The following is a 10180-nucleotide window of genomic DNA, read 5'->3' on the forward strand; positions in this document are numbered from 1 at the left end:
ACGTTGCCAGGGTAGCCACGCGTCACCGGACAGGGCATGGACCTGCCGAGCTGCTCTCACTCCGGTGCTGCTGTGTCCTGGCCGTGTGCTGGGGTGCCACCTGGCCCTTCAGCCTAGAGCCTGACAGGTCCCAGGCGAGCAGCAGGGGAGACCCCTAGACATTTAGGGCTGGAACTCGAAAACGTTCCAGCCCAGGGCAACCCGGCCAGCCTTGTGCCGGCCAGCGGGTTCTGAGCAAGCTCCTTCCCGGGCGCTGGACGTCAGAGTCACCTTGCTGGCGCAGCGTCCACCCTGACGCGGGAGCTTCTCCCGCTTTGCTTGGCACTTGCCAAGTTAGCACCGGAGGTCCTTGGGGGACCCTTCGTCCCAAGCAAAGTGGGAAAGATAGTCACCCTGGGCAGGGACACGAGTTTTACCTAAATTGCTTGGTATAGCATAAAGTGAAATGAAAAAAAAAACAAAAACACAGGGCCAAAAGAAGGATCCAGACCAAACCCTCCAAGACACGTGCACTGCAGGTTGCCACCAAGGGGTCAAATCAGTTCATTGGGGCAGGAAGAGCATTTTTTAATTTTTTATGCTTTAGAGCAGTTTTGGTCTCATAGGAAAATTGAGTGGACAGTACAGAGGTCTCCCACAGATCCCCACCCCCCACGTGCACAGCCCCCCCTTGTCCACACCCCCAGAGTGGCACACGTGTGGCGATCAATGAACCTGCCTGCACACGTCATGATCGCCTGGAGTCCACCGTGGACAGAGCTTGGGTGGTGCACGGTCTACGCAGCGTTGGTAAAGATGACACGGAGCAGAACAGACTGGCTCAGGCACTTTGCCTGCTGTGACGGGGAGTGCAGCGTGTTCTGTGACACGTGCGTGTGAGTGCTGGTTGTCGTGTAAATTTCTTCCCTGACTGTGGGTTGTGGTAACACAAGGTTGAGGTAGGTCGCCTGGGAGTCGGAGGGACAGAGAGGCGGGTGAGGTGAGAGGTGAGAGGTGAGGGAGTGCCCAGAGGGGGCTCTCTGGGCTCAGGGTCTGCAGCGGGAGAGGCCAGAGCACGGGCAGGCATGGAGGGGACGGCCCGGGCACACCTGGAGGGTGGGTGGAGAACCAGGGAGGCAGGGAGACCTTGGACTTCACTCGGGCTCCGTGGGCGTGGTGGAGCCACAGAGGGCGAGGAGGGCTGGGTTTGGCTCCTGCTGTCCTGACTAGGTGGCAGTGCCCAGCTCGTGCTAGATCTCTCCGTGCCTCTGGTTCCCGGCAGTGAGACGGGGACAGTGATGGTCCCTGCCTGGGCAGGTTGGTTTGGGTTCCAGGTGAGCAAGCCCTTGGCACCCAGCCTGAGGTCTAGGAGGAAGCCATCATTTAGCTGTTGTTGTTGTCATGCATCGTTTGGGGGAAATGGCTTGGGGAAGGCAGTGACAATGTCTGAACCGGATGGAGCCAGCATAGTGCAGGTGGGAAGTGCTGAGAGCCCATGTTTTGCGGAATGGCCATTCCTGAATGTTCTGCTTCAAGGGAAGGGCGCCCACAGCACCCCTGTGCTCCGGGCACTGACTAGGTTTATAGCACAGATGTTTAATTTGCAGCACGCTGCCCCAGGGGCAGGGGACGGGTGGGGCTATAAATGTCTGTGGCTCTGGGAGACTCCCGCTGAGGAGCACCAGGCCACAGGTGTCGGCTCTCCCTTCTCAGCTGGGGTCCCCAGGGTGGTCCCACCACTGTGTCCGGGATGCTTGCAAGGGTTGCCAGCCCCGCCCCCCACCCTTTCATCTACAGATGGGGAGAGCCCGGCCACTGTGTTTTTAAGCCCGTGGAACACAAAGAGATGCTCCTCACTGGGACACCCATCCTAGCTCCCCCCACCTTGCTAAGCCCTAGTTTTGGTACCGGTCTGTTGACTGGCTTCAGGGAGCTCCAACACCTGCCTGGTAGCTTTCAGCTATTCCTTGGGAAAACACAGACACCTGTGGCCCTCCTCACCGGAACAATAGAATTCGCTGCTGTTAGAGACCTAGCCCTTTAAAACAAAAGAGCCTGTTCACCGCGCTTCCTTCCCGCGGCTCTTCCCCATCAGAGAAACAAGCCCGGACCTCAGCAGGCCCCTCTGCTCCCTGCGCAGCCACGCCTTTCCTCTCGCCAGGTTAGTGGCTCTTTGTGGCAGGACACTGCACAATTGAGTGCCCGGAGCAGTTTCCTGTCCCCATCAGCCACTGAGTGATGAGAACCAGAGTCAGTGATGGGGACTGCGTGACCTTAGGGAACGGCCCCAGAAAGCTTCCTACTCACACAGCTGCGCAAAAACCCGCCCCCCCCACCTTTCGCCGTCTCGGGATGAGGTCGAGGGAGGGTGATGCCATCCCCAGGACATCCTGCATTGGCATCCGCTTCTCACTGTCCAATGACACACCGCGAGGACCTCCCCCACCTGCCGGGCCAGACCCCACGCCTCCGAGAGAACCAGCGATTACGTGCAGCGCGGCAACTGGCGCGTGGGAAACGCCTGGGTTCAGAGAAGCCGGTGCATCGTGGGCCGGGGCGGCAGGCGGAGTCCCAGTGCGGCGGCCCCGCCTGGCTCGGGCTCTCGACTTGGTTGCGGGAAGAGGGGAATTGGCGCACGTCCAGTGTGCACGCGTGACAGTGGGCGGCGTGGCAGCACGGGCTGCACCTGGGGAAAGGTGAGCAGCCTGGGCTGGCTGCAGGTGCGTCTCAGGGAGCACGTGGGGGGGAAGACGGGGCCAGGTCCTCGTGGGGCGCTGCGCTGGCTGAGAAGGAAGTCGATGCTGCTTGTAGCCACTGCTTTTGATTAGTTAAGGTGATCACTATTTGTTAGCTGCCTCCTGTGTGCAGGCCCTGGGCACAGTGACGCGCCAGACTGGCGTGGTCCTTGCTCTCGTGGCACGTGTGGCTGCGCAGCGTGGACAGAGGCAGCCAGGGGCCAGGATGAGGAAGACTGAGAGGTGAAAGGGGAAGCACTGCAGGCTTGGGGGCCAGGGAAGGCCTCCCTCAGGACGCTGACAGTTAAACGAAGCCCCAGACTCCGAGCAGGAAGTGGCCAGAGGAAAGATGGGAGAGAACAGCTCATGTGAAGGCCCGGAGCGATAGAGGGGTGGGCACAGGTTCCTGGGAGTGGGGGGCACATCAGAGGTGGGAGAGGGGACGTGCAGAGCTGAGACCGGACAGGTCGGGGTCCCCCCACCAGAAGTGGGGCGGCTCAACCCTGTGGGGGAAGAGGTGCCCTCCCCAAGCTCTGAGCAGATGTGGCCGGGGCAGCCACGCGCTGGGCAGCTACTGCTCTCCCGGCGTGGGGAGGGAGTGGGGGGCCGCAGCCAGCACGGGGAGATGGGCCCACGTCAGGCTGGTGCCAGGGAGCAGAGCAGCCTGCAGACACAAGGACTGCTCCAGCCTGCTCATCCAGAACATTCCCTAGCCTGGGGCTAGGCTCTGGGCCAGGCCCTGGGGAGTCCCAGGAAAACTGGCCACTGTCCCTGCCCTCAGGACCCTGTGGTCCATGGGGAAGGGGGTCCCGAAGCCCCTGGGGGCCACCCTGGAGCTGTACAGGATGTGGGGGCTGCGAGTTGGAGGACAGCCAGACACGGTGTGGTGGCCTGCTTTGTGAAGTTGGCTCTGTGTGAATTTGGTTATCGTTGACACAGAAACTCCTTCCGCACCATGATTAGTGTATTTGATACTGCCCCGAAACCCAGAGAGGCGTCTCACGGAGGGGCCGCCGTCCTCTGTCTGGACACAGACCGAGAAGATGAGGTCTGGGGTCACCCTCTGCGCAGGTGACCTGACAGTGTGGGGCTGCACAGGGGCTCGGGGGGGCAGAGAGCAGAGCCGCCCCGGTCCCCCGAAGAAGAGGCCTGTCTCCTCGCACTGGCTGGGCTGGGGTCAGCTCCGAGCAGGAGGGAGGAAGTGCTGGTCTCGCCCCCAGCCCAGAGGTGCGGAGGGCCGGCCGCCCCAACACCTCATTCGTAGGTCTGGATTTGTACACAGCAAAATGGCAAGCGCTCGTGTGGCAAAGGCTTCTTCACATTTTGCGAGTGGCGTTTCCATGGAAGGCCTGGTTTCGTGCTACACTCAGCCGTCTGACACCCCACGCCGCTCTGGAACAGGGAGAGTGACCTTAATCAGGCCGCCTCGGGGACAGCGTATAGGGTTTCCCTCTGAGGCCAGACGGTTTTCCACTTTGCACATAGAAAATAAGAACCAGGTCAATGTCTTGGTTTTTTTGTGTGTGTTTTTTTTTGAGACAGAGTCTCACTCTGTTGCCGGGACTAGAGTGCTATGGTGTCAACCTAGCTCACAGCAGCCTCACACTCCTGGGCTCAAGCAATCCTCTCGCCTCAGCCTCCCGAGTAGCTGGGACTACAGGCATCCGCCACCATGCCCTGCTAATTTTTTCTATATATTTTTAGTTGGCCAATTAATTTGTTTCTATTTTTAGTAGAGATGGGGGTCTCGCTCTTGCTCAGGCAGGTCTCGAACTCCTGACCTCGAGCGATCCACCCACCTCGGCCTCCAGAGTGCTAGGATTACAGGCGTGAGCCACCGGGCCCAGCCCAATGTCTTGTTTTAATGGCTGTGGTTAGGCAGGGGCGGGGTGCTCCGGCTGTGTCCGGTAGCCCGCTGGCTGGGGCCCTGTACGTGGCTGGCGATTCTGCTCTTGGACTTGGCCGGGTTCCCTCGGGGGCCGGGAGCCCAGCGCACCGAGGGTGAGCCTGCGGCCAGGGCCGCTTATCTCTTCACACAAACCCTACTGGCAATCTCCAAGCAAGCTGAAAAACTGTAATATCAAGGCCACACACATGGGAGGACAGGGCTGGGCAGGAAGGGGTGCCTTCTTGGTGCGAGGTGCCTATAAAAAAACATTCTATGTGCCTGGATCCCCCACGTACCCGCTGCCCCAGGCCCTCTCTCCCTGAGAACGTAAAGTGCACGCTGTAGCTCCCACTTGCTCTGTGTCCCAGCCCCACATACTTGGGACTTCTGCCTGGAGCCCTGTGTTTGTCCCGGTTCCAGAAGGCAAGGGCTGAACTTTCTGAATCTAGATGTTCATAGCTTTTCTCAATTCTAGAAAACGTAGCCATTGCCACTTTCCTTCTGGAACTCCAACTAGATATTGGCATTGCCGTTCTGTCTTAACCCTTTGCACTCGGATGTCGAGTGTGACTCGACATGGCTAGCAAAAATTATAGAGATTAAAATTACTCCTTGAATGTATCAATAATTTGAAATATAAAAAAATCCAAATAGATAAGTTTGTATGAAAAGAAACTCCAGTGTTTTATTCTACTGCTGCACTTTGTAAAATCTGGAGTATTTAAAAAATTAAATCCCGAGTAGAGTAAAGGAATCAAGAAAAAAGTAAGCCAGTACAAAGGGTTAAACTGCCCAAACAAGCATGCAAGGTTTTGTTTGTTTGGGTTTTTTTAATCTATTTTTTTTTTTTGGTTAGGAGCCTCTTACCTTCACGTGCATGGTCCCAGCTCATGGTCTTTGAAATGTGCTGAGGCACCTTCTCCCCCACCCAGGTAGTGTTTTTTGTTTGTTTGTTTGTTTGTTTGTTTTAAAGGCTGGTCAAGAGGAGCAGTGGGAGTGGAGAAGGAACAAAGGAATCTGTAACTGGTTGTGATCAATTAGTTGTAAACACCACTGCACTGGGACCGACCATGGTAGTGTTAACACATGACAGATTTTTATGAACGGCCTCTCTCTTTGTGGCTGCTCAGCTCGGTGTGCACCTTGTCCGCTGGGTTCCAGACCTGCGTCCTTGCTGTTGTTTGTAGCATGTGAGCCACGGGCGTTGGCAGGGTGCGGTGAAGTCTCCCGTTGAGACGGGACTCCGAGTTTCTCTCCATACCTCACTCCTTCGGAGGCTGCTGTGTTGGGGCACACAGGTGTGATGTGGCCTTACTGTCTTGGTGAATTGAATCTTTTATTGTCATTTAGTAGTAGCCATCCCTATCCCCAATAAAATTTTGTCTCAGAGTCACTTTCAACTGATTGTAGTGTCTTCCTTTGCTAAGATTTCCCTTAGGTGTTGATTTCCGCCTTTCTTTTTTCTTTTCTTTTTTTTGTTGAGACAGAGTCTCACTCTGTTGCCTGGGCTAGAGTGCCGTGGCGTCAGCCTCGCTCACAGCAACCTCAAACTTCTGGGCTCAAGCGATCCTCCTGCCTCAGCCTCCCAAGTAGCTGAGACTACAGGCACGCGCCACCATGCCCGGCTAATTTTTTCTACATATTTTAGTTGGCTAATTAATTTCCTTTCTATTTTTAGTAGAGACGGAGTCTTGCTCTTGCTCACGCTGGTCTTGAACTCCTGACCTTGAGCGATACACCCACCTCGGCCTCCCAGAGTGCTAGGATTACAGGCGTGAGCCACCACGCCCGGCCCCGCCTTTCATTTTCAACCTTTGTTTGTCCTTAGGCTCTTTGGCAAACAGCATATATCTTGATTTTTTTTTTTTTAAATCCAGTGTGTTTGTCTTTTGACTGATAGGTTTAGTCCATTCTCTTTTATTGAAATTATTGATATATTTGGACCAGTATCTAGGATTTTAATTTGTTGTATCAGCTCATCCCACTTTTTCTGTATTTATTTTTAATTGTTTTTGCTTTCTGAGTGTTTGTCTGTGTGCTCCCCTAAACAGACTAGAGCATGCTCACAGCTCCCACACCTCAGTCTCCCTGGCGCCCTGACTCCTCTCAGTTAATAACGCCCAGCACCTTCCTGCCACCTTGCTGTGGACGTGCATTAGTATCTATCTATCCTTTGTGTGGTAGCTACCTAGATTTTTTCTTTTTCTTAGATAGTCTTTGGTTGGTGGTCTTCCATGAGCCTTTCAAGCTCATGTCTTTTTTTTTTTTTTTGAGACAGAGTCTCACTTGTTACCCAGGCTAGAGTGAGTGCCGTGGCGTCAGCCTAGCTCACAGTAACCTCAAACTCCTGGGCTCAAGCGATCCTCCTGCCTCAGCCTCCCGAAGAGCTGGGACTACAGGCATGTGCCACCATGCCTGGCTAATTTTTTCTATATATATGTTAGTTGGCCAATTAATTTCTTTCTATTTATAGTAGAGACGAGGTCTCACTCTTGCTCAGGCTGGTTTCGAACTCCTGACCTTGAGCAATCCGCCCGTCTCGGCCTCCCAGAGAGCTAGGATTACAGGCGTGAGCCACCACGCCCGGCCAGTCTTTTATTTTTATTTATTTATTTTTTTTAATTCATTTTCTTCATTTTCGATTCTTCATATTTGTTTAATTCTTTTAGTATTTCTTCATTATTCCTTCAGACATGCACCTCTGCCTCCTTTTGGGTCTCCTGCACCCACATGTGAGCAGCTCTGTGCCCACCCACCTGTGTCTCTCTCCGGACGCATCTGTTTCCTTTTCTCTGCCCTACGCGTCTTCCTTCTAGGAAATTTCCTCCATCTCATCCTCCCATTTGCTGATTTGCCCCTCAGCTGCATCTCATCTGCTCTTCATTCGGTTTATTGCACTCTCGGTTTCAACCATGTTTGTCACGGCTGAAATTTCTACCTTGCTCTTTTAAATTTTTTTTTTCTTATTATTCTGTGTTGCTAATATGTCCCCCCCCCCTTTTTTTTTTTTTTGAGACAGAGTCTTGCTTTGTTTCCCAGGCTAGAGTGAGTGCCTTGGCGTCAGCCTAGCTCACAGCAACCTCAAACTTCTGGGCTCAAGCAATCCTCCTGCCTCAGCCTCCCGAGTAGCTGGGACTACAGGCATGCGCCGCCATGCCCGGCTAACTTTTTCTATATATATGAGTTGGCCAATGAATTTCTTTTTATTTATAGTGGAGATGGGGTCTCACTCTTGCTCAGGCTGGTTTTGAATTCCTGACCTCGAGCAATCCGCCCGCCTCGGCCTCCCAGAGTGCTAGGATTACAGGCGTGAGCCACCGCGCCTGGCCTAATGTCCCCTTATCTCATTCTCTATGTTTCATAGGCTAATTTCAAACTATTGGGCTGTCATTTCTGTTTCCAGTAGAAGCTGGAACGTAGTTGCTGGTTTCCTTTTGAAAAAACTGTGCTCTGCTGTCCTCCAGGCATTGTGTCCTCCGTGCTCACCCTTCCCTGGGGCATCAGCTCAGCTGGCAGGCTGTGCACACAGTGGGGGGGAGGGGGGTGGCGATGGCACAGGGATGGACCCCAGATGGGGGGCCCGGGCAGGAGAAAGCCTGGAACAACTCCGAAGTTCAGGGCAGGCCCCATGCCCAAGTCTAGCAGCCGCCCAGACTCAAATACGCCAGCCCCGGGGCCGGGGCAGTGGGGTGCAGAGAGGACCGCTGGGGGTTTGCCGGCCTCCCTCAGTTTCCTCCAGGGCTTCTGCCTGCCCTGACGTCACTCCTGAGGCTCCTGCCGTAGTCCCAGGGATGAGACCAGCCAGGCCCTATTTGCCTCAAGGCAACACAGGGAGAAGCAGGAACAAAACTCCCAAAGCCCTTTCCCATTTCATCCTCCCACAGCCGGGCTGCCCGGGGCCAGAGGCCCAGGTCACCACCCACCCGCCCAGTCACCTGGTCTGAACAGCAGGGCGTCCCCCCTCGTTTCCCCAGTTTTCCTCTGTTTCTTCAAGTTTTTGCTTTGCGGTTCCTCCAGGCTGGTGCGGGGGGGGCAGCCAGGCCACTTCTGTGGCGTGGCCGACTCCACTCGGAGGGGCGCAAGTCCTCGCTTGGGTCCGGTGGCCCTGCATGGCCTAATCTCTCTTCCTCCTCACATTCCGGCACCTTCTACCTGTCCTCCCTCCACTGGCTCAGATATGCTGTTCAACACTCGCCACTCAAAGTGCGTCCCTGGACCAGACGCACTGACCTCACTCAGGAGTATTTCAGCCTTGCAGAATTTCAGGCCCCATCGGATTTTGCATTTTTTAGAAAACGGCTTTATTGAGGTATAGCTGGAGTATTAATACAACGAACTGCATATATTTGAAATGTCAAGTAGATGGGTTTTGACATATGCGTACACCTGGGAAGCCCTCACTGCGATCAAGGTAGCGAACAGATCCCTCACCTGAAAGTCTCCACATGGCCTGTCACCCCTGGAATGGTTGGTTTTGCGCGTCAGCTTGACCAGGCTAAGGGGTACCCAAGTAGCTGGAAAAATCATTATTTCTGGGGGTGTCTCTGAGGGTGTTTCCAGAAGAGATTCACAGCTGAATCAGCAGGCTGAGTCAGGACCCGCCCTCACCCACATGGGTGGGTAGCGTGCTCCAAACCTTCAGTTTGGGAAAAACCCCAATTTCTGCAGAACATAATAAAGTACAACAAAACGAGGTATACCTGTGTATACAGTTGTCCCTTGTTATCCATGGGGACTTGGTTTCAGGATCCCTGAGGAGACCAATATCTGAGTTGACAATAAAATTAACCACCACAGAGGGATCAAGTCTGCGTGTAACCCGGCGTAGTATTTGTGTTTAACCTGAGCGATCTCCTATGTGCTCTAGATCATCCCTAGGTTACTTGCAACACCCTAAAGCAATGTGAACGCTATGTGAATAGGTCTTCTACTGTCCTGCTTTCTATTTATGTTTTTAAATTATTGTATTATTTTTTTTCTCAAATATCTCCTGTCTGAGGTGGGTTGAATGCCCCATGTGGAAGTCCGGGACGCCAAGGGCTGACTGTCCCGTTGTCCTGTTTCTTTGGAGAGCCAGCCTCACACACCCTCCCACGGGCCCTTCCTTTCACCCCCTCCCAGGTCAGCACTGGTTGGATTTCTGTTGTGGATTAGCTCATATTTCTAGAATTTCATGTGGCTTCTTTCACTGAGAATAATTATTTTGAGATTCATTCATCTCATCATATCAGTGGTTCATTCTTTTTCATTCCTGAGTAGCATTCCATTGTACAGATGTACCACGATTTCACCAGTTAATGAACATTTGGGTTGTTTTCAGCTTTTTGCTGTTATAAATATAGCTGTTGTGAATATTTGCATACAAATCTTTGCGGGGACATGTATTTCTTTTTCTCTTGAATAATTGCCTAGAAGTGGAATGGCTGGGTTGCATGGTATATGTGTGTCCAATTTTTAAAGGAACTCCCAAACTGTTTTCCAAAATGTTTGTGCCAGTTTACAATCTCCTGAGTAACACTTGAGTGTTCCAGTTCCTCCACATCTTTGTCAACACCTGGGTGGTCAGTCTTTTTAACTT

The sequence above is a fragment of the Microcebus murinus genome, chromosome 6, assembly GCF_040939455.1.
Source record: "Microcebus murinus isolate Inina chromosome 6, M.murinus_Inina_mat1.0, whole genome shotgun sequence".
NCBI lineage: Eukaryota > Metazoa > Chordata > Mammalia > Primates > Cheirogaleidae > Microcebus > Microcebus murinus.